We start from the raw sequence: 21,077 nt of genomic DNA, 5'->3' as shown, positions 1-21,077 counted from the left end.
ACCGTACCGGTTTCATAACAAACGGATTCTATGCATCCGTAACCAAGAGTACTAAAAATAACCAATAACCAATCTTCGGTTAATATCAGTTCGTTTTTGTCAATTTTCGGTTCGGTTTCGGACAACGGTTCGATTTTGGCTCACCCTTAAGAAACGAGGCACGATTCTATGCACCCTCCGCAACGCAGGGGTTGGTTCAGTCTAGTTTATAATAAGTGATATCCTTGTGTTAATCATTAGAAAAATATATTAAAATACAATATAAGTAGAAATTGTAAGGTTAAAAGAGAGAATATCACTTGGAGTTGATTGACATCATTTATTAGAAGTAAGAAACAATAAATATGTTGATAACTTAAATAAAGGTAAAAGGCATACGATATATTTAAAGATAACTTGCAACAATTTAATCGCTTCTAAGTGTTTAAGAAAATGTTAGACTAGACCAGTCCTGATCCTACTCAATCATCCTCACTCGTTCTTAAGATTTCATTCGATTAATTCTTTTGTGACCAATTGGTGTATTTACCTCTTTCTGATGTGCACCTGCTTGTTTATATATGATTGCCTTCCTAATTTTTTTTTTTTTTTTTTTTGAATGTCTAAGCTTTTCTCCCTCTAAATGCTATATTAATTGCAACTTTTACGCTCTGTTCCCGAGTTAACTTAACGAGGGATAAGAAAAGAAAGCAAAAGTGAGAAAGGAAAGGACGAGAAAGGAAAAAAAAAGGATGACTTTCCCACCGTTTCCTCCCAAATTGGAAGGAAAGAAAAATTAAAGAATTTAGCCTAGTTTTCCCATCATTTCCTTTATTTTCCTTCCTTAAATGAAACTCGGGAACACGACATGTTTTATTTTCCTTTCTTTTCCTTCTTTAAATGAAACTCTGGAACACAAAATATTTTTACTTTCTTTTTGTTTTCTTTTCTTTCCTTCCGTTAGTAAACTCTGGAACACAGTGTTAAGGATTGAACCTTAATCTCTTCATAAAAGTTAATTTCTCTTGACCACTAAGCCAAAACTTAAGTGGCTTGCCTTCCTAATTAACAATTGTATATAGTTTACCTGTATTATATATGCCTAGAAATGCTATATTAATTGCAACTCTTAAGGATTGAACCTTAATCTCTCTACAAAAGTTAATTTCTCTTGACCACTAAGTCAAAACTTAAGTGGCTTGCCTTCCTAATTAACAATTGTATATAGTTTACATGTACTATATATGCCTAGAAATTTCCGAAAACGTAAATTTAATCATTGAAAAATTCTAGTGGATAAATTATGTATTTTATAATTAAAAGGTTGCGAGCTCAAATAATACAAAGTGTAGATGTCTATATATTTATTTTCGAAAATCTGGAAAATACTATTAAAAGAAAAGCAATGAAAGGTTTTGGTCTTTTAAACAAGCACTTAAGTTAATATAAGTTAATGAACTCATAACAATACTCACACGATGTTTCAATTTTAATTTATACTTGTTAATAGTGGCGAAACTTGAGATTTCCGACCGAGGGATCGAAAATGTATATACCCAAAAAAAAAATTTAAAACCGGGGGTCGAAAACGTATATACCAAAAAAATTCTATACAAAAACTACATACTTTCCACTACTGAGCGAAAAGTTCGAGAGGTCGGCCACCCTTCCCGCCCCCACTATGTTGCGCGCCTGCCTGTTAATAAAATTGAAATCCCCGACGACATCATATTTGTCTGAATGACAAACATGCATATTCATATACTTTTTTCTCTCGGTCGCTGGACCGTATTTATTATTTTTACTTAACCATACCAAATAGACAATGCTTTGGATCCTAGAGGGAATAGAGAATAAATGCTTTAGAAATAGAGAATAAATGACTATACAAAGATTCTAGATGGAAAATTCAAGGCTCATTTTTTTATTTGTGCTGCGTAAATGGGTTAAATACTTTCTCGTGGATTTAAAGACATGGAAAACAGTAACCAATATTTTACAGGGTTGAGTTCAAGATAGGATCGATAGAATCGGTCCTGAGATGGACAAAGTTCGCGGGAATTCCTATTGACTAGTAACAGAGAAAAGAGAATAAGAGGATTGATTGTGTTGACTGTGTTTTTATTGTGATTACATTGGAATAAAAAACAGGAATTTATAAGATGATACAAGACCGTAAAGAAGGAAATAACTAAAGTCTTGGCTGGACACTAGGCTGTCAATGAGCTGGACAGATCTTCTAATTTTGGGAGATGATGTTGCTAATCCCACAAAATCGTTCCTTTTTTCTAACACTCCCCCTCAAGTTGAGTAGTGGGATCTCCAATACTTAACTTGTTTAGGCATTTGCTGAATATCCTCTCATTAACCGCCTTTGTTAGGATATCTGCTAATTGATCTTCAGACCGCACAAAAGGTAGTTCAAGCATTCCTGATTCTAGCTTTTCTTTAATGAAGTGTATATCTACTTCTACATGCTTTGTACGATCATACTGAACCGGATTTTCTGAGATTTGAATAGCTGCTTTGTTGTCACACATGATTCTAGTTGGTTCTGTCGGAGGAAAACCGACTTCAGTCAGAAGCTTCCGTATCCATAGTATTTCTGTCAAGCCTCGTGCTATTCCTCGAAATTCAGCTTCTGCACTGGATAGAGCAACCACCTTTTGCTTCTTGCTTCTCCAGGTAACTAGATTTCCTCCGACTAGGGTGAAGTACCCTGATGTTGATCTTCGATCCCCTTTATCTCCAGCCCAGTCTGCATCAGTATACCCTTGAATTTTCAGATGTCCGTTTGATTTAAAGAGGACACCATGGCCAATTGTACCTTTGAGATATCTCATGATTCTACATACTGCTTCCATGTGTGCTATTTGAGGCTGGTGCATAAACTGGCTAACAACACTTACTGCATAAGCTATGTCAAGTCGTGTGTGTGACAGATATATAAGCTTTCCTACTAGCCGTTGATACCTCTCTTTTTCGACTAGTTTTGCTCCTTCCTACATTTGAAGTTTATGATTCACCATCGTTGGTGTATCTGCTGGTTTGCAATCGATCATTCCCATTTCGGCTAACATATCTAGGATATATTTTTTCTGGCAAATAAAGATTCCTCGTTTGGACCTTAGTACTTCAATTCCAAGAAAATACTTAAGTCTTCCCAAGTCTTTCATTTCGAATTCTTGGAACAGGCTCTCTTTTAATTTTGTCATCTCTTCTTTGTCATTCCCCGTAATGATCGTATCATCAACATATACAATTAGACATGTCACAAGTCTTCCTCTTTGTTTGATGAACAAAGTGTGGTCCGAGTTGCTTTGTTTGAATCTATATCCTTTCATTGCGAGTGTAAATCTACCAAACCACGCTCGAGGAGATTGCTTTAGACCATAAAGGGATTTTTTTAACCGACATACTTCACCTGTCTTGAAATCTGTTGCAAAACCAGGAGGAGCTTCCATGTAAACTTCTTCTGTTAATTCTCCATGCAGAAAAGCGTTCTTTACGTCAAACTGATGAAGTGGCCAATTTTCGTTTACAGCTATTGAGAAGAGGACTCTGATAGTGTTAATTTTGGCCACTGGTGAGAAGGTTTCCAAGTAGTCGATCCCGTATGTTTGAGTATATCCTTTAGCTACCAGTCGGGCTTTGTACCCCTCAATGGTTCCATCTGACTTGTACTCCACTGTAAAACCCCAGCGACATCCCACGGGTTTCTTTCCTGAAGGAAGAGTACACTTTTCCCATGTATCATTTTTCATCAAGGCCTCCATTTCTGTTCTCATTGCTTTTTTCCAGTTCTCAGATTCTAAGGCTTGTTTTACATTGGTTGGAGTATGTTCAGAATATAATGAGGAAACAAACGCTTTAGCTTCCTGAGACAGGCTCCCCCTGGCTATGTTGGCTACTGGATAATTTGAGTTTCGAGATTCCTTCTCTGGGGAATATCGCTTGGGAGGAACTCCCCTATTTGCCCTTGGTGGCAACACATACCGTTCTGGTGCTTCTCTTGGTTCAATGTGCTCTGCTGTTGTCACCGGTTCTATGTGTTCACCATCACTATGATTAGGGAAAGTAGGAGAACTTTGCTCAGCTTGCTCCTGTTCTGTGTGCTCACATTCATAATGATTAGGGGAAACATCAGAATTTTCAGGAATCTCATTATTACTTACCTCGGGCATGAGGTTGGAGGGATTTTCTTCAGTGACACTGTGCTCAGTTGGTTGTGTGTTTGTGTCAGGCGGTGATTCTCCTTTGGTACTGGTTATGACTTCCTCAGACGATGAGAATCGAGTCAGCCAACCCAGTGTGTCTATGTGTTCGTTCTCCCCCTGACCATTGGGTTGGGTATTATAAAAGTATTCTGTTTCAAGAAAGTCAAGGTTCATAGTAGTATGTGTGTGACGTGTTTTTGGGTTATAACAACGATAACCTTTTTGATTAACTCCATAGCCCACAAACACACATTTCTCGGCACACGGGTCAAGTTTTGTTCGATTGGTTTTGGGTATGTGAACAAAGGCTGAGTAGCCAAAAATTTGTGGTTCAAGAGTAAGAGGAGGAGGGATCTTGGCAAATTTTTCTAGGGCTTGTATGGGGGTTTTTAGTTCAAGAATTTTTGTAGGAAGTTGATTTATGAGGTATACAGAAGAAGCGACTGCTTTGGGCCAAAAAAATTTAGGGACTTTGGATTCGATTAGGAAGGCCCGAGTCATCTCAAGAATTATACGGTTTTTGCGTTCGGCGACTCCATTTTGTTTAGGAGTATGTGGATAGGTGGTTTGGTGAATTATCCCTTTGGTTTGGCAAAACTGTTTTATGGATGCATTAACGAATTCCCCCCCATTGTCGGATCGAAGAATTTGAATTTCTGTTTGAAATTGAGTGTGAATCATAGTATGGAATATAGTAAATTTTTCAAAAACTTCAGACTTGTGTTTCAAGAAATAAACCCACGTCATACGGGTACAATCATCTATGAATAGTAAGAAATAACGAAAGCCTTGCCCCCCCCCCCCCCCGTAATAGGGGACGGACCCCATACATCAGAATGAATTAATGAGAAAGTCACATTAACTCTTGTATTATTTGGCTTGAAAGGTTGTCGATGGCTTTTAGCAAGAAAACAAGTTTCACAATTTATTTTATCACGAGGAGAAAAGAGTTTAGGGAATAAAAGATGTAGATACCCAGAAGATGGATGTCCGAGACGCCTATGCCATAACCATGCTTCCCGGTTTGTAGTTCCATGAGCCAGCATCACAGTACCTTGTTGAGCCACCTCATCCACATAGTACAACCCCTGATGCTCAGTGCCACGTCCAATAATCGTCCCCGTCCTGATATCCTGTAAGATACAAAAGGTGGGATGCATTAGCACTATACAATTTAGTTCTTTTGTCACATGACTAATTGATAGTAATTTGTGTGACAATGATGGAACATAAAGGCAATTTGAGAGTTTTAATGTTGGGGATATTTCAATTGTTCCCCCTCCTTCTGCACGCATAACCTCTCCGTTCGCAGTTTGAATATGAGTTTTTCCCGGTTTGGATGTTGACACCAAATCAGAAATTTCATATGTCATGGTGTCGATTGCCCCACAATTGAAAATCCAAGATTTTTTTTTTTTTTTTGTAACAGTTCTGTACTGCATTTGCCTTTCTCATTTCCCTTTTTCTTTCCTCTGATTCCACACGTGCTCCCCACCTTTCCATTTGTCTATCTTCCCTCTTTTCTATTTTAGACAACCCAGATCCCTCTATCTACTCAAACACAAGTAAAGCCACAAAAAAAAACACAAAAAGAAACTCGGAACACAAAGCAAAACGACACCGTAAATGGGAGTGGAGAAGGAACACCCCCAAATTTCAAGCCCTAGAGTTTCAATTTCCCTCAAAAACGGCTGATAAGAAGCCGGCAGAAGACATGGCACCGGCGGACAAGGAGTAGATGGCGAAGAAGACAAAGCACCGCTGAGAAGAAGCCGACAGAAGACAAAGCACCGCTGAGAAGAAGCCGGCGACGAAGACAAAGCACCGGTGGAAACGGCCCGAAACCCGTGAAAGGTCAAACAACGTCACGGTTTACTGTACAGTCGTTCACCTTCAAACTTGGCCAAGGCCAGGTTATTAAAGGTTGGGATGAAGGTGTTTTTGGGAATGCAATTGGAAGGATTGGACTAAATCCGGTGTTGTTCCGGTGGTTCGTCGGAGATGGGTTGTCGGAGATGTGGTGGTGATCGGTGTTAGGCGGCGGCGGTGGTTGTCGGTTGAAGTGTTGAACAGGTTTGATTTTTTTTTTTTTTTGAAGTTTGATTTTGGGTTTTTTTTCTGGTTTGAGGTTTGGATTTGATGGGATAGATTGTAGGTGATGACTGATGAGCAAAGTGTTTTCAAGGATCAAAAACACTGCTCTGATACCATATTGACTAGTAACAGAGAAAAGAGAATAAGAGGATTGATTGTATTGACTGTGTTTTTATTGTGATTACATTGGAATAAAGAACAGGAATTTATAAGATGATACAAGACCGTAAAGAAGGAAATAACTAAAGTCTTGGCTGGACACTAGGCTATCAATGAGTTGGACAGATCTTCTAATTTTGGGAGATAATGTTGCTGATCCCACAAAATCGTTCCTTTTTTCTAACAATTCCAAGATGAAGGATGACGAATAGGTCGTTTTGCATCAGTGATATAGTGTAGCGGGTTTCGGTTCTGTCTTTGAAAGTTTGTTATCGTATTTCTCCCTTTGGTCTGTAATTTTGATTTTCTTTAGCATTTGATCGTGTGGTTCTCACTTCTAGTTTTGTTTGTGTCTGAGGGTCATTTTCTTAGATCAGTTTGTAATTGTGTCTCGTTCTATCTACTTTTTTGACTAGACCAGTTTTTTAGTATAAGTTTCAATGTTAAAAAAAAATAAATGTGTCAAACTCCCATAAAAAAAGGATGACAATGGATCAAGTATGGGCAGGGATGGAAAACATTGCCAAGATGAAGAATTCACTATGATTCACATTTTTTATATTATATAAGGAGAGGGGCATACCCATAGAAGGGATAAAGAACTTTTTATGTCTTATATCGTATTTAATACTTGCTTTTTTATGTGTTACTTATATATCTCTGATTTATGCTTCATTTGTGATGTGCACATATAATGTATATATGTGTGGATCCTCGGAGGGTAAAAGTGAAATTGTACTAATTTTAAAGTTATTTAACTAATATCGTGAAAATAACGTTTAAAGCGGCAGGCGGTTAATCATGCATCATGTGGTAGCGTTGATAGCCGAAAGACAAAAGGGTACATGCAGTAATCGACCTTTGTCTCGATTGTTGATTGTTATGTGTCTTATGTCCAAGACTTGATGCAAAACTACTATCGAGCCGGGGGTCTCACTAGAAGCAGCCTCTCTATTCCTACTCGGTAGAAGTAAGACTGTCTACATCTTACCCTCCTCAGACACTACCTTAGTTGTGCTATTGGTGGAATTTAGTGAGTATGATGATGATGATTATATATCCCTAAATTAGATAGCCTATAGTTGAGTTACACGTATAATTCCGAATGATGAAACATGGAAAACAAAACTTTGGGTCCAAAACTGAATCCATACACACCTTGTTTAAAATGTGTGTATGATATGCTAAAGACATGCCACTTTTTACATGGTAAAAATAATTAATAACTATCAAAATAAATGTATTATTTCGTTAACAATTAATCAACAAAGAGAGTCATCAAAATAGAAGCAAGTAAATGAAAAATTAAACAAATAAACCTAGTAATACCTTAAACCAACACCCATTGTAAAACTACACAACCAACCAAGACAATCCAACAAGTAACACCACCACCAACACCGGAGTAAATTTGCAAGGGATAAGGATGATACCCACTCGAAGGCGGGCTGGTCACGTAAATAAAGCGCGGTGGAGGGGGTGGTTTTACAACAACTGGTTGACAACACTGAGTGGCTGGTGGTGGTGGTGACGGAGGTGGTGGTGATGGACATGGAAGTGGCGGCGGAGGTGGTGGTGGTGGTGGTGATGGACATGGAAGTGGTGGAGGTGGTGGTGGTGATGGTGGCGGAGGAAGTTGTTCACAAGGGTTTACGCAGGGGCATGACCCGCATTTTATTGATGAGTCCGTCAAGGGAGGCACTAGGTTTGTTTCTTCAAAGTTGTCCCCTTTGATAGAGAGTAATGTTGCAAGAATAATCATGATGAATGCAAAAGATTGAATTGATGACTTCATATTTCAACACTTCACCGTTAGTGTGTGTGTTTGTACGCAACTATGCTTAGAGAGAGGGGGATACAATGGTAAAAATAGAACTCATAACTCATGGGAGTAACATGCATATATATATATATATATATATATATATATATATATATATAGGGTAGGGATCCTAAGAGAAGTCCACCCTATATGAGAAACTTGAGAAGCATTCTGGACCACACATTTTTCTAAGCCTTTCGTAATATACACATATGTATAGTTTAAAATTGACTATATACATATATGTATATTGAGTTATACACATATGTATATAGTCAATTTTAAACTATACATATGTGTATATTACGAAAGGCTTAGAAAAATGTGTGGTCCAGAATGCTTCTCAAGTTTCTCAACTAGCCTATCACTTCTCACATGATCCTTATCCTATATATATATATATATTGTAAATGTGTGTATTAGTTCAAGAAAAGAAAAAAAGAAAACAAGAATTTAATGATTGAAAGAGAAGCAATTGAAAAGTGAAGAGGTGATAGGATTTGGGAATCATATACCCTTGTAAAGAAGTGATGATCAAAGGCTAACTTGCCTTTCCTATATGCTCATCAAAGCCAAAAGAACCTCTTTCTTCCTTTGCTTTATTATTATTCCATTCCACAATCTCTTGTGTATGTGGTTTTTGTAAACCATTTGAAGTTCTTTTTTAAGTTCTCTCCTGTTATACCTTTTTATGTTCGCTCTGAAACATTTTTTTTTTTGTATAAATACGTACAAAGAAAGAGTGACCGTCATTAGATTCATACTTACATGTTTCTAGAATAAAATCGAGTCCCTTAAACGCATATTTTTATGTCTTGCAGCTGTGCGAAAAGAAAGAAACGTTAACTTTATGCATACCGTATATCCTTTGTATGTTATTCAGGTTTGAGATCTTATGTTAAAAACTAATTAATTTTCCATTGTGAATATCGTATGCTAGCTTCATGTTTGTGATGTTTCATTATAACAACTTAAGGGTGGATCCTAGTCTAAATCTTTCACTCATATATTGCGATCAGACGTATAGAGATAGGGTTAATTACGCACTAGCTATGTCTATTTAATCTTGCTCATTAGGTGTCTTAAGGGTTAAAACCCTATTTAAGGGTCATGTCTATAGTCATTTATTGTTATCTTAACTCTTAATGTAACACAAGCTGCAAAATTTGAATTTGAGACCTTATAAACAGGCCATATGTTATCATTTAAATTTTTTGAAAGTATACAAAATATATTATCTTGCTTCTATATTTTGCTAATTAAACAAGTTTGGAGGTAAATATCCACGACAAACAAAACTCTTAGGGTGTTGCTTATTATATTTTTTTTATAACCACACATTTAAATAAAAAAAATGTGTAATATTAGTAACTGTCACGCATTTCTAGGCATATTCTTTTTCCTGTTTTGTTGGTCCCTTCTGTTTGTGCGATTAAGCTGGAGCAAACACTATGTGCTAGTTTGGGCCATTGAACTATTTATTCTGTTTATATGGTTTGATAAGCCCAATATTTGAAGTGATATAGCGATATAGCATAATAGTAAAATAGCCTATGATGCTAAACAAGTCCGTCGAGTTTGATATTGGATTCTAGCTCTAGCCCCTCCCGAGCTTAGTTGCAACATGTTATAAACCGTCAGACTATCTACATTGATCTTGTTTTTGCGCCGTCCAGAACAACGTGGAGGCACTGGACGGCTTGATGTAGACGAGGTTCATGAAGGCTTTTGGGAAAAGAAGTCCGCAACCCCGGACCTAAAAAAGAGCGCATATATTAAGAGCAGTCTGATGAACACTATTAATTTGTGAGGAGAGTGTAGATCGAAAGAAGAAAGGCCTTGTGTTATTTGGTATAAAGGGGTGTTTGGGATTGCTTAAGCTTTGCGGTATGGGAGAGTCTCATCCTTGGAGGATGATCGCCACGTCATAGTTTTTGGAGGATGCCCCTCTAAGGATGAAACAATGGAAATGGAGGATGAGCCTACCCCACCAACTTAATTTTTTTTTAAATTTTATCTACTTTTTTAACATTGGTTATAAAATGGACTCTTAACTAATCTCATAAACATTTTTACACCCCTTAAATATCCTTTCACAAAGCTTTGTTTTTCATAAAAATCCTCGCCGTACCTCTGCATCTTCGCCGGAATTTATTTCTCTCGTCGGTGTTCGTTTCGCCGGAATCACCAAGTCACGTCATTCGTGGTCACCGGTAAGCAATAATACGTCTCCCTCTTTGTTAATACATGGGAATCAAAACCCCCAACATAGTTTCGATGATCCATGCTCCGAACTGTGAAATTTTGTTGTTTAAAGTTCTAGGGTTCGTTTGGGATTTTGATTTGAAGGAAGATAATAGAAGTTAGTTCACAATAAATACAAACAGCTAGTTTGTAACGTTCAAAAATTTTGTCTTGTAGTGCCCGTCTCAATCGTCGAGAGGGTGACGAAGACAACGACGCAGGGGGGGGGGGCGAAATGGTGTTTGGGTCGGCGCCGGGCCAGGCCGAGCCCCACACCGCATAGCCTTATGAAAAACTCCTTATCTTTTTTTTTTCAAAAAAGTCACTCTTTCCTAACTTTTTTGTTTCTCCTTTTTCAAAGCCTTAAAACCTCCTTTTCAATCTATTACACAAACATCATCTTCTAAAAAACTTGTAAAAAGTTATAAATTAATAAGTAATCCCAAGTAGGGTAGATATGTAGACCATAATTAGGGCCATGGGGTATGGGAGCAAAATCGAAGGCGTCAAACATCGTGTAGACCTCCACGGTTGTACAACTTTCATTGAACATTTGAAAAAAAAGCATAGTTTCTTAATCAATGCTTAACACATACTTTTTTTTAAATAACTTCTAGGTAAAAAAGGTGAATATATCCACCAGTTATGACTTAGCGGTAGGAGGCTTGGTTCTCTGGTGGAGACTAAAGTTTGATCCCCATTTGTGTCACTTTTGATGGATTAAAGCATTGAAGATTTTGAGATAGACTTTGTGAGAGGTTGTCAGTTCGAATCCAAAGTCCACCCGGGTTTTCGTCCCACCATATGTTATTACAGAGAGTTCTGCTCTTGTGGTGGCACAACGACTGTCAAGTGACAGCTGACAGTATGGTTAAGCCAAAATCTTAAGCCAGCGTGGGCCCAGTTAAGACAAAATAGTATGGCCAGAGTGGGACAACGGAGCTCTCCAAGTTGGAGAGTGCGGTGGCCCAACACATGAAAGTCCTCGTTCCAAAAAAAAAGTGAATACATAGTATTGTTTTTGCTTTTAAGAACATTTCGATATAAATATAATTGAAAATTGCGTTGGTTTCAAAATAATGTATGCCTTTATCTCGTCCACGACTTTGGCACGTACTTGTATCAATAACTTTCATAGAACATATTTACATACTTCAACTATCAATGACGATGAAGACTATATATAACCTTTTATTGATTTTTTATGTGTGCTTTTTCTTAAATAACCTGGGTTGTAGTTTCTATATGTGATGTTTTGTAGTTTTTTTAATATTATAGTATTTTCTGGTTACTATCATGTAACATTTTTAATTATTAATGGAAATAATTTATTATATATTACTTTTTTTTTGTTTTTTATTTATAAATTGTTAAACCATAAAACCATTATTTGTATTTAAAAAAACTAAGAATGATGTGGTAGTGGAAATTTGGTGGTGCGATGAGACCATAACCCCAAATGTGGAAATCAAAGGATACAAAGTGGCACTGATGTGACAGTGGAGAGTGAAATTACGCTCCATGTTCCAAGGCTGAGGGAGAAAGAGCAAGAAGGATGACACCTACAACTAGCTAGGAGATGGACTTGAGAACAATTCGGTGTGGAGGAGGGTAGTTTTTAAAAGATGCCCCGTTATACGTAAACATATACGTAAGCGTGTGTGAGGATGGGTCTAAAGGGGATGGACATAGGGTGTGGAGGATGAGCTATATATATATATATATATATATATGTATATATATAGAATTGCGCTAAAATAAGAACCATCTCGAGTTGTAAGAACCGCGAGAACCACACCATCCGGGTCGCCGTTTACCATGATTTTTTTTTACAACTAGATGTGTGTATTATAAACACAGCCGTAAAAAAAAATTTTAAACGCCGCGGCCGAGGGGGTAGTTTTTTAGACCACAAGTTTGGTGTAAAAAAAAAGAAAAAAAAAATAAAAACACCAAACTTGTGGTGTAAAAAACTACCCCCTCGGCCGCGGCGTTTAAATTTTTTTTTACGGCTGTGTTTATAATACACACATCTAGTTGTAAAAAAAATCATGGTAAACGGCGACCCGGATGATGTGGTTCTCGCGGTTCTTACAACTCGGGGTGGTTCTCATTCTAGCAGCCCTATATATATATATATATATATATATATATATATATATATATATATATATATATATATATATATATATATATATATATATATATATATATATATATATATATATAGGTAGAGGATCCTGTAAAAAGTGCTCAAAGTGTGAGAAGTGTAAGAAGTGTATTATAACACTATATATAATACTATATAACACCATATAAACACCGTATAACAACATGTAACAACATATAATACCATATAACACTATGTTACACTATATATCATTATATAACAAATATAACACTATACATCTATCATAGACATGCTATCAGACAACCTATAGTGTTATATTTTTTATATAATGATATATAGTGTTACATAGTGTTATATGGTATTATATGGTGTTACATGTTGTTATACGGTGTTTATATGGTGTTATATAGTATTATATATAGTGTTATAATACACTTCTTACACTTCTCACACTTTAGGCCCTTTTTACACTATCTTTACCCTATATATATATATAGGGGACCGCTAGAATGAGAACCACCACGAGTTGTAAGAACCACGAGAACCGCGACCCGCGGGTGGCCGTTGACCACGAAATTTTTTTTACACCTAGATCCGTATATTTTAAGACCGGGTGTAAATTTTGGGTTCAAACGGCGCGCCCGAGGGGGTAGTTTTTTACGCCCAAAATTTGGTTAAAAAAAAAAGAAAAATTAAAAAAACCCAAACTTTGGGCGTAAAAAACTACCCCCTCGGGCGCGCCGTTTGAACCCAAAATTTACACCCGGTCTTAAAATATACGGATCTAGGTGTAAAAAAAATTTCGTGGTCAACGGCCACCCGCGGGTCGCGGTTCTCGTGGTTCTTACAACTCGTGGTGGTTCTCATTCTAGCGGTCCCCTATATATATATATATATATATATATATATATATATATATATATATATATATATATGGGGAGATTCATTTGAGAAGAAAATTAAATTGAGAAAAAAAAGAACAAAGGGTACAATTGTAAAACATTAAATAGTTTTTCTCTTATCTCATTTATTATTATTTTTGACTAATTAATTAGTCATAAAGACTATCATCCTCCACACTAAAATTTTTGCCTAGACTCATCAAAATTTATCTTACACATACTAAAATTTATGCTACACATACAGAATTTTACCCTACACAACTCGTAATTCATCCTACACATCTCATTATTTATCCTACACTTTAAATTAATTTTTTTCTTCTTTAAAAAGATATATATTTTTTTTGAAAATAAGTTACAAATTGAATTTAGTTAGCTATTAAAAAGGAAGACTAACAATTAATGATCTATCTAATTTTACCAATATACTCTTACATTCATATTAAATACAAAAATTAAATGAAGTAAAATGAAACATTCTTATTGGTTGAAGTTTGTTCCTTTTTGTTCTTACAAAAAATTTATTCTCATTTGAACCCTCCACTATATATATATATATATATATATATATATATATATATATATATATACAGGTAAATTACTTTTTGAGTCCCTGTGTTTTAGTGGTTTTAACCACTTGAGTCCAAAATCAAAAAGTTTAACGTCCCGAGTCCCTAGCCATTTATTTTATAACGTTTTGAGTCCAATTTTGTTCATTATATAACGATTTAAGTCCAAAAAATTGGACTCAAAAGGTTAAAATTTGGACTTAAAAGGACTCAAATGGTTAAAGAAAATGCTTATAGGGACTCAGGTCGTTAAACTTTTTGCTTTTGGACTCAACTAGTTAAAACCACTAAAACACAGGAACTCAAAAAGTAATTTACCCTATATATATATATATATATATATAGGGGATGGATCATGAGAAAACTAGTTTAAATGAGAAAATCAAAAAATTAACTAAAAAAACCTAAAAAAACATACCCAAATTTTTTTTTTTTACATTTTTTTATAAAAAATCGTTAGTTTTTATACATGGAAAAAATTTTTCAAAAAAAATAGAAAAAAAAAATTTTGTTGTATTACACATGTGCACTATTACGGATATAGTGCACATGTGTAGTACATGTGTAGTACACATACAATCACATATAATGCACATGTGCAGTACAACAAAAAAATTTTTGAAATTTTTTTATATATAAAATGTAGCAATTTTTTATAAAAAAATTGTAAAAAAAATATTTGGTATGTTTTTTGGCTTTTTTTTAGGTTTTTTTTAGTTAGTTTTCTCATTTAGATATAGTTTTCTCATGATCCTCTCCCTATATATATATGTATATAGGGTGAAGTTGTTGTAAAAAAGACCAAAAATGTGAGAAAAGTAAGAAAGAATCTCAACCATTAGATCTAAATTAATTGAAAAGGGTATAATTGTAAATGCATTAACAAATTCAAATGTGGTAATACTTGATTTAAGGATTTGGAGAGAGAAAAATCTGGATTTTAGGACTTATAACCGTCCATAAATATAACACCATTCAGAGCATGTTCATACATGGTGTTTTAAATATAACACAATTCAGAAAATATAACACCATTCAGCAGAAAAATAACACCATTCAGCAGTAAATAAAAAAAAAAACACCATTCAGTACAAGAATATAACACCATTCAGTACAAAAATAACACCATTCAGCACAAAAATAACACCATTCAACAGTAAATAAAAAAACACCATTCAGTACAAAAATAACACCATTCAGTACAAAAATAACACCATTCAGCACAAAAATAACACCATTCAGCACAAAAATAACACCATTCAGCAGTAAATAAAAAAAACACCATTCAGTACAAAAATAACACCATTCGGTAGTAGATAAAAAAAACCATTCAGTACAAAAATAACACCATTCAGTACAAAAATAACATCATTCAGCACAAAAATAACACCATTCAGCAGTAAATGAAAAAAAACACCATTCAGTACAAAAATAACACCAATCAGTACAAAAATAATACCATTCAGTACAAGATATAACACCATTTAGTAAAGAAAAAAAATAACACCTCTGTATCATCTTCTCCACTTCCGGCACCACCACTGGCACTTCCGGCACCACCACTGCTGCACCACCGCTGCCGATCCGCACAACCACTGCCGCTGCCCGCTCGCCGTCGCCGCTGCCGCTCGCCGTCGCCGCTCGTCGCTCGCCGTCTGTAACATTTCGTATTTTTGATCTTTCTATTTATAGTTTTATGGACTGTACTTTCCAATTTCAGTCGTTTGTACTCTCGTTTTATCCTATCTTGTATTTCGAGACTTGAATCATAATGAAAAATGCATTTTGATCATATTCTTGCTTGAATTCTATGTTGTGGTTAAACACGTTAAACTATGTCGAACACGTAAAAACAGTGGAAAGATATTCTAATCTCAGCTCTCGAAACAAGTGTGATCAAGAGATTACCCTAATCCGTTCAAAATCGGGAATTTATACGTTAATTCGGTAAATTACCCAAAATTTGGGTTAAATCAAATAATTATAATACATATTTAATAAGTAAATTAATACATTAATTAACTAAATAAATCAGTATTTTATGTAAACTAATAATAATAACTAAATGAATTAAAATATATATATATATATATATATATATATATATATATTTTGGTTTATAGTTAAAACTAACTTGGTTAGTTAAACCTTAAAGAAATCAAGTTAAGTCACTAACTAGGTTAGTAGTTATCAAAGGAACCCATTAACTGAGTTAGAAAACTCAGTTAACTTCTGTTAATCCAGTTAAGTCAAAAAGAAGTAAAAAGGGGGGGGTCTCCTGGGTGAGAACCGGCCACCCTTGGGCTCGAACGCGTGACCTCTGACTCAACAAACAACACACTAACCACTCGGCCGGGCATGCCACATCCAATTATATATGGAATTAAACTTAACCACTTTTTCGAATGCAACCTGATTTCTTTTGCCGCCCAAAACAAAAGATCAGCAACAGCCTTTGACTTGTATTTCCATTGCGTGATCACTTCCGGAAAATATCCCGATTTCCTTAATTTTTTTCCTTATTTATCATTCTTGATTACTAAATCAAATAATCAACATAATTGCTTTCCCTTCTTCAAATTAACCGAATTGATTCGGTTTCCAAACACACGATCGTTACCAAAGTTCGGGAACCGCCTTCGATACCTATATATACCGAGACTCCGTTTTCCTCACAACTTCACATCCCTCGTTCACAGCCCCTCCGAAAACCACACTGCAACCTATCCTTCCTGTTTAAACCGCCGGAGTTCCGCTGCTGTCTCACCGGAACCTTTGGATCTCGCCGGAATAAGCTGGACGCTGCTCGGAGTTCACAACAGGAGCCTTTCGATTCTCTACGTGTTCGGTAATCCTCTTTTCATGATTTCAATTCTTTTCAAGCTAATTATCCGGAAACGATCATGTGTATACGTATATGTATATGTATTCGGCACTTATAAACAGACAATTATACATAGTTACATAATCAGAATTTTAGAACTTTAATGTGAATATTATCAAGAAAATCAGTACTTTTATTATTAATAATAACCGATATAATTAGTATATATAAAATCAGAGATTTTTAAAGATAACCCGGTTAGCATTTATACATTATCGGAATTATTAATATATATATCAGATTTATTATTGCTAATAATCTATATTAATAATAATAATCAGAATTATTGATTAATCCATTAATCAGAATTATTATTTTTATTTCTAAAATTATTAATTTTATTAACCTATTAACCAGAATTATTATTATTATTTCTAGATCAGAATTATTATTATTATTATTATTATTAGTACTATAAATCAGAATTTATATTACTTTTAAATCAGCATTATCATTTAGTGTAAAATCAGTATTTAATATATCCTATATAAATCCAATTAATTATAAAATAAATTAACTAATTAATAGCAAAATAACATGAATTACTTATTTGCTAAATATTAACATTTTATTATCATTATTTCCATCCTCATTTTAAACACCTTATCGTCATCCCTTAACACATTCTCAAATTACAAATAGGGTAAATCTCTTGCGCACGCTTGGTAATCACTTGAAATCTCTTGGGTAATCTCTACACTCTTACCAAGAAACGCAATCAATGTGAGTATACTCGATCCCATTTTTATTTTTAAACACTTTTGGGTGCAACATGTGTTCTATACAAAAACACGCAACGCTTGAAACTTGTTATATGCACACTCTATCCATTTTAAACATGACACAATTTGATGCTTGTTAATCTCGTATGCTAGGTAAACTTTTCGTGTCTATATGCTCATTAACCTTGTTAAACTTATTAAACTTGTTAGACTTGTTAAACTTGTTAAACTTGTTAAACTTGTTAAACTTGTGAGACTTGTTAGACTTCTTATACTTATTAAACTCCTATGCTATAGGAGTATGCACCGCCCTTGAGTGAGTCTTGGGGTGTTTGCGTTGGAAACTTGGGTTTGACATATAGTGACACTGTTTCAGCATATTAGTAACTTGTATTATGTTGTTCATGTTGGATATGAGTACTTAAACTATTTTATTCTACTATGCTACGTATCAAACTTGTATACTCGCCAACATTTTTTTGTTGATGTTATTTTAATACATGTTGCAGGTTGATAGACGAAGTGATGAAGAAATCAAGTTAGGGTGGACTAGAAACTCACCTAGAAAATAAACTATGTTTGAAATTTGATTTATGTTTTGATCATGTTGAACAATGTATGACATTTGAGCCATTTATGAAATTTGACTTAATCAGTATTGTCACAAATAGTGTTATGTTGTTTTGAGCAATTTGTTCGTCTCATCCCGATGTTTCCGCCATCGGTTGGGGTGTGACACCGTCGCCGCTGTTCGATCGATTATAGAGATAGACGAACCCTGAATCAAGTTTGGAGACCAAGATCACGAACCCTGGTTCGTTTGGTTGAGATGCTTTAATCTGAGATCAAAACGAAATGGGAACCGAACATCTCTTAGGCTAGTTGGAAATCATGAAGCAACAAAGAATCATATGCGTGATTGATCGGGGCACAAGAAGTCGAAATATGGAGGTTTAGCGGCATTAGGGTTTTGAAATTGTAGAGAGAGAGAGAGAGAAACTGTACGATCAATTGGAGAGAGAGATCGGAATTATAGGAAGTTTGATTTACAATTTCCTATTTTGAATGGATATAAAGACTTTATTACCCCTATAATTTTCAATTCAGTGCAAATTAAGAAAAATATTTTACATTTTGGTCCCTATTGATCTCAACCATTAGATCAAAAGATCTAATGGTTGAGATTCTTTCTTACATTTCTCACACTTTGGGCCTTTTTTACAGGATCCTAATATATATAGGGGATCGCTAAAATGAAAACCACCTCTAATTGTAAGAACCATGGGAACTACTTTCTAGCCTTTAGATCAACAAGATGGATGGATGAGATTAAAAGTAACAAAAATTAATATTAAATACATTTTGTCTTATTATGTCTTTAATATTTTAATACAAAATGGTAGTTTAGTAAAATAACTCTTTTTTGTCTTTTTCTCTTTGTTATTTTTTAATTACTTTTTTGTTTTATTATATTAGTTTTTAGTTTTATTATATTACTTTTTATTTTTTAAAAAGATTTTTTTATTAAAAACATTTTTAAATTCAGAATTTTTTAACAAAGACAATTTTTTTGCGCGCCGGTTTTTGCACGCTGTTTTTACGCATCGTTTTTTAATGGGTCGTTTTTTTCACGCCGTTTTTTACCCTCGACTTTTTCAAGCGTCGTTTTTTTAACGTGCCGTTTTTTACGTCCCGTTTTAACGCGGCGTTTTTTATGTCCCGTTTTTTTTCGCGGCGTTTTTATGCGCCACATTCACGCCCCTTGTTTTAGGCGTCGTTTTATCACACGGTTTTTTACGTTTTACAGCTTACGTAGAAAAAGGTTTACATTTTATGTTTTACTTTTTACGTTAAAAAGTTTACGTTTTACGTTAAACTTTTTAAACTTTTTACGTTTTACGTTAAACTTTTTACATATTACGTTAAACTTTTTACTTTTTACGTTTTACGTTTTACGAAAAACTTTTTACGTTTTACGTTTTACGTGAATACTTTTTACGTTTTACGTTAAAAAGTTTACGATTTACGTTAAAAAGTTTACGGGTAAACTTTTTTTTTTCACAAAACTTCTTTACGCAAAAACGAACGCACCCAGAAATCGCAAACTCGGGAGATGTCTCAGATATATCGTTATCATCATCGACTAGGGGGGGGGGGAATTAAAAACCAACAACATCAAAACAAAGTCTATCTCGAAAAAAAAACGGGGTTTGGCTCAGATAAACGGATAATCAAAAAGGCTGCAAAAGAGGGGTTGCAGGTTTAAAAAAACCTACCGTCCGCCGTCCTTGCCGCACCATCGTCATCAAAATCGGCGTTTTTTTTTTCATCATCGCCGCCCACATCCAACATATCAAACCCACAAAAAACCACTGATCAAAATCACCAGATAAACAAGAACACAGGCAAAAAATCAAAGAAACCTAACCAAAAAATCAAACCATCAAACCCACATAGTCGACAGAACTTGAGCCGGTTGAGCCAAACTTAACCCCGAGCCTGAACATGTACCGAACTGAAGCTTGAACTACCTTCCACTGCCTGTTACCCACAGAACCAAAGAACCCCCAACATACCAAAATATCCACAGAATCAAAGAACCCCAATCAACCCCCAAACATACCAAAATACCAACATAATCAAATACCCACATAACCAAAGAACCTCCGACATCGATGACACCACCACTCACACAGCCACCACCTCCAACACCACTGCCGCTAACACCCTCGGGCCACCCCAAAAACCACCACTACCTCTACCCATAACCCAATCTCCGGCACCACCTCTACCCACCACTCAAAACAAAGATTCAAAGTTCATCATAGACATCTCCGTTTTGAACACAACAGGGGGAATCAAAGGCTTGAAATTCTTACCTATTTAGTAAAGAACACCTATCCTCGTTTTTAGTTAAAAACACCCAATCATCTCGCCGGCATCGGCCGCGGTGACCGTCGCACGCTTCTTTTTCCCTTCATCAGATCTGGGGCGGTGGCAGGGTGGTGCGGTAGGTTGTGGGTGGCGGAGAAGGGTGGTTGTTGGCGGCGGAGAAGGGTGGTTGTGGGCGGCAGAGAAAGGTGGTTGTGGGTGGCGGAGAAGGGGATGCCGATGCTTTTGTGTGTGTGTGTTTGAGCAGTTGAAAGATTAAATCTGTTGAAGGTGGGAGAGTTTTAAAGGGGATTTTGGGTTTGGGTATTTGGGGGAAAGAAGATGAATCAGGAGAGAGAAATGGAGAGATTGTGATACAAGAGAGAGAAACAAAATTCAAATTATATGTCTGACCTTTTCAGTAAGTAAGAGAGAGAAATCAGATTTGACATATAGAGTAAATTACCAAAAAACCCTTTTTGT

At 35.5% G+C, this 21,077-nt stretch overlaps 1 long non-coding RNA gene across 1 annotated transcript; it reads left to right on the top strand.

The window, feature by feature from the left end:
* The first annotated feature begins 9,373 nt into the window (after positions 1-9,373).
* LOC118484963 lies at positions 9,374-11,616 on the top strand. Its single transcript, XR_004875229.1, has 2 exons — positions 9,374-10,484; positions 11,133-11,616. It is a non-coding gene; the product is annotated as an uncharacterized LOC118484963 (long non-coding RNA).
* The last annotated feature ends 9,461 nt before the right edge of the window (positions 11,617-21,077 follow it).

This window comes from Helianthus annuus, chromosome 12, assembly GCF_002127325.2.
Source record: "Helianthus annuus cultivar XRQ/B chromosome 12, HanXRQr2.0-SUNRISE, whole genome shotgun sequence".
Lineage (NCBI taxonomy): Eukaryota > Viridiplantae > Streptophyta > Magnoliopsida > Asterales > Asteraceae > Helianthus > Helianthus annuus.
The sequence above is the reverse complement of the archived record's forward strand: the minus strand, read 5'-3'. Positions and strand labels throughout refer to the sequence as shown.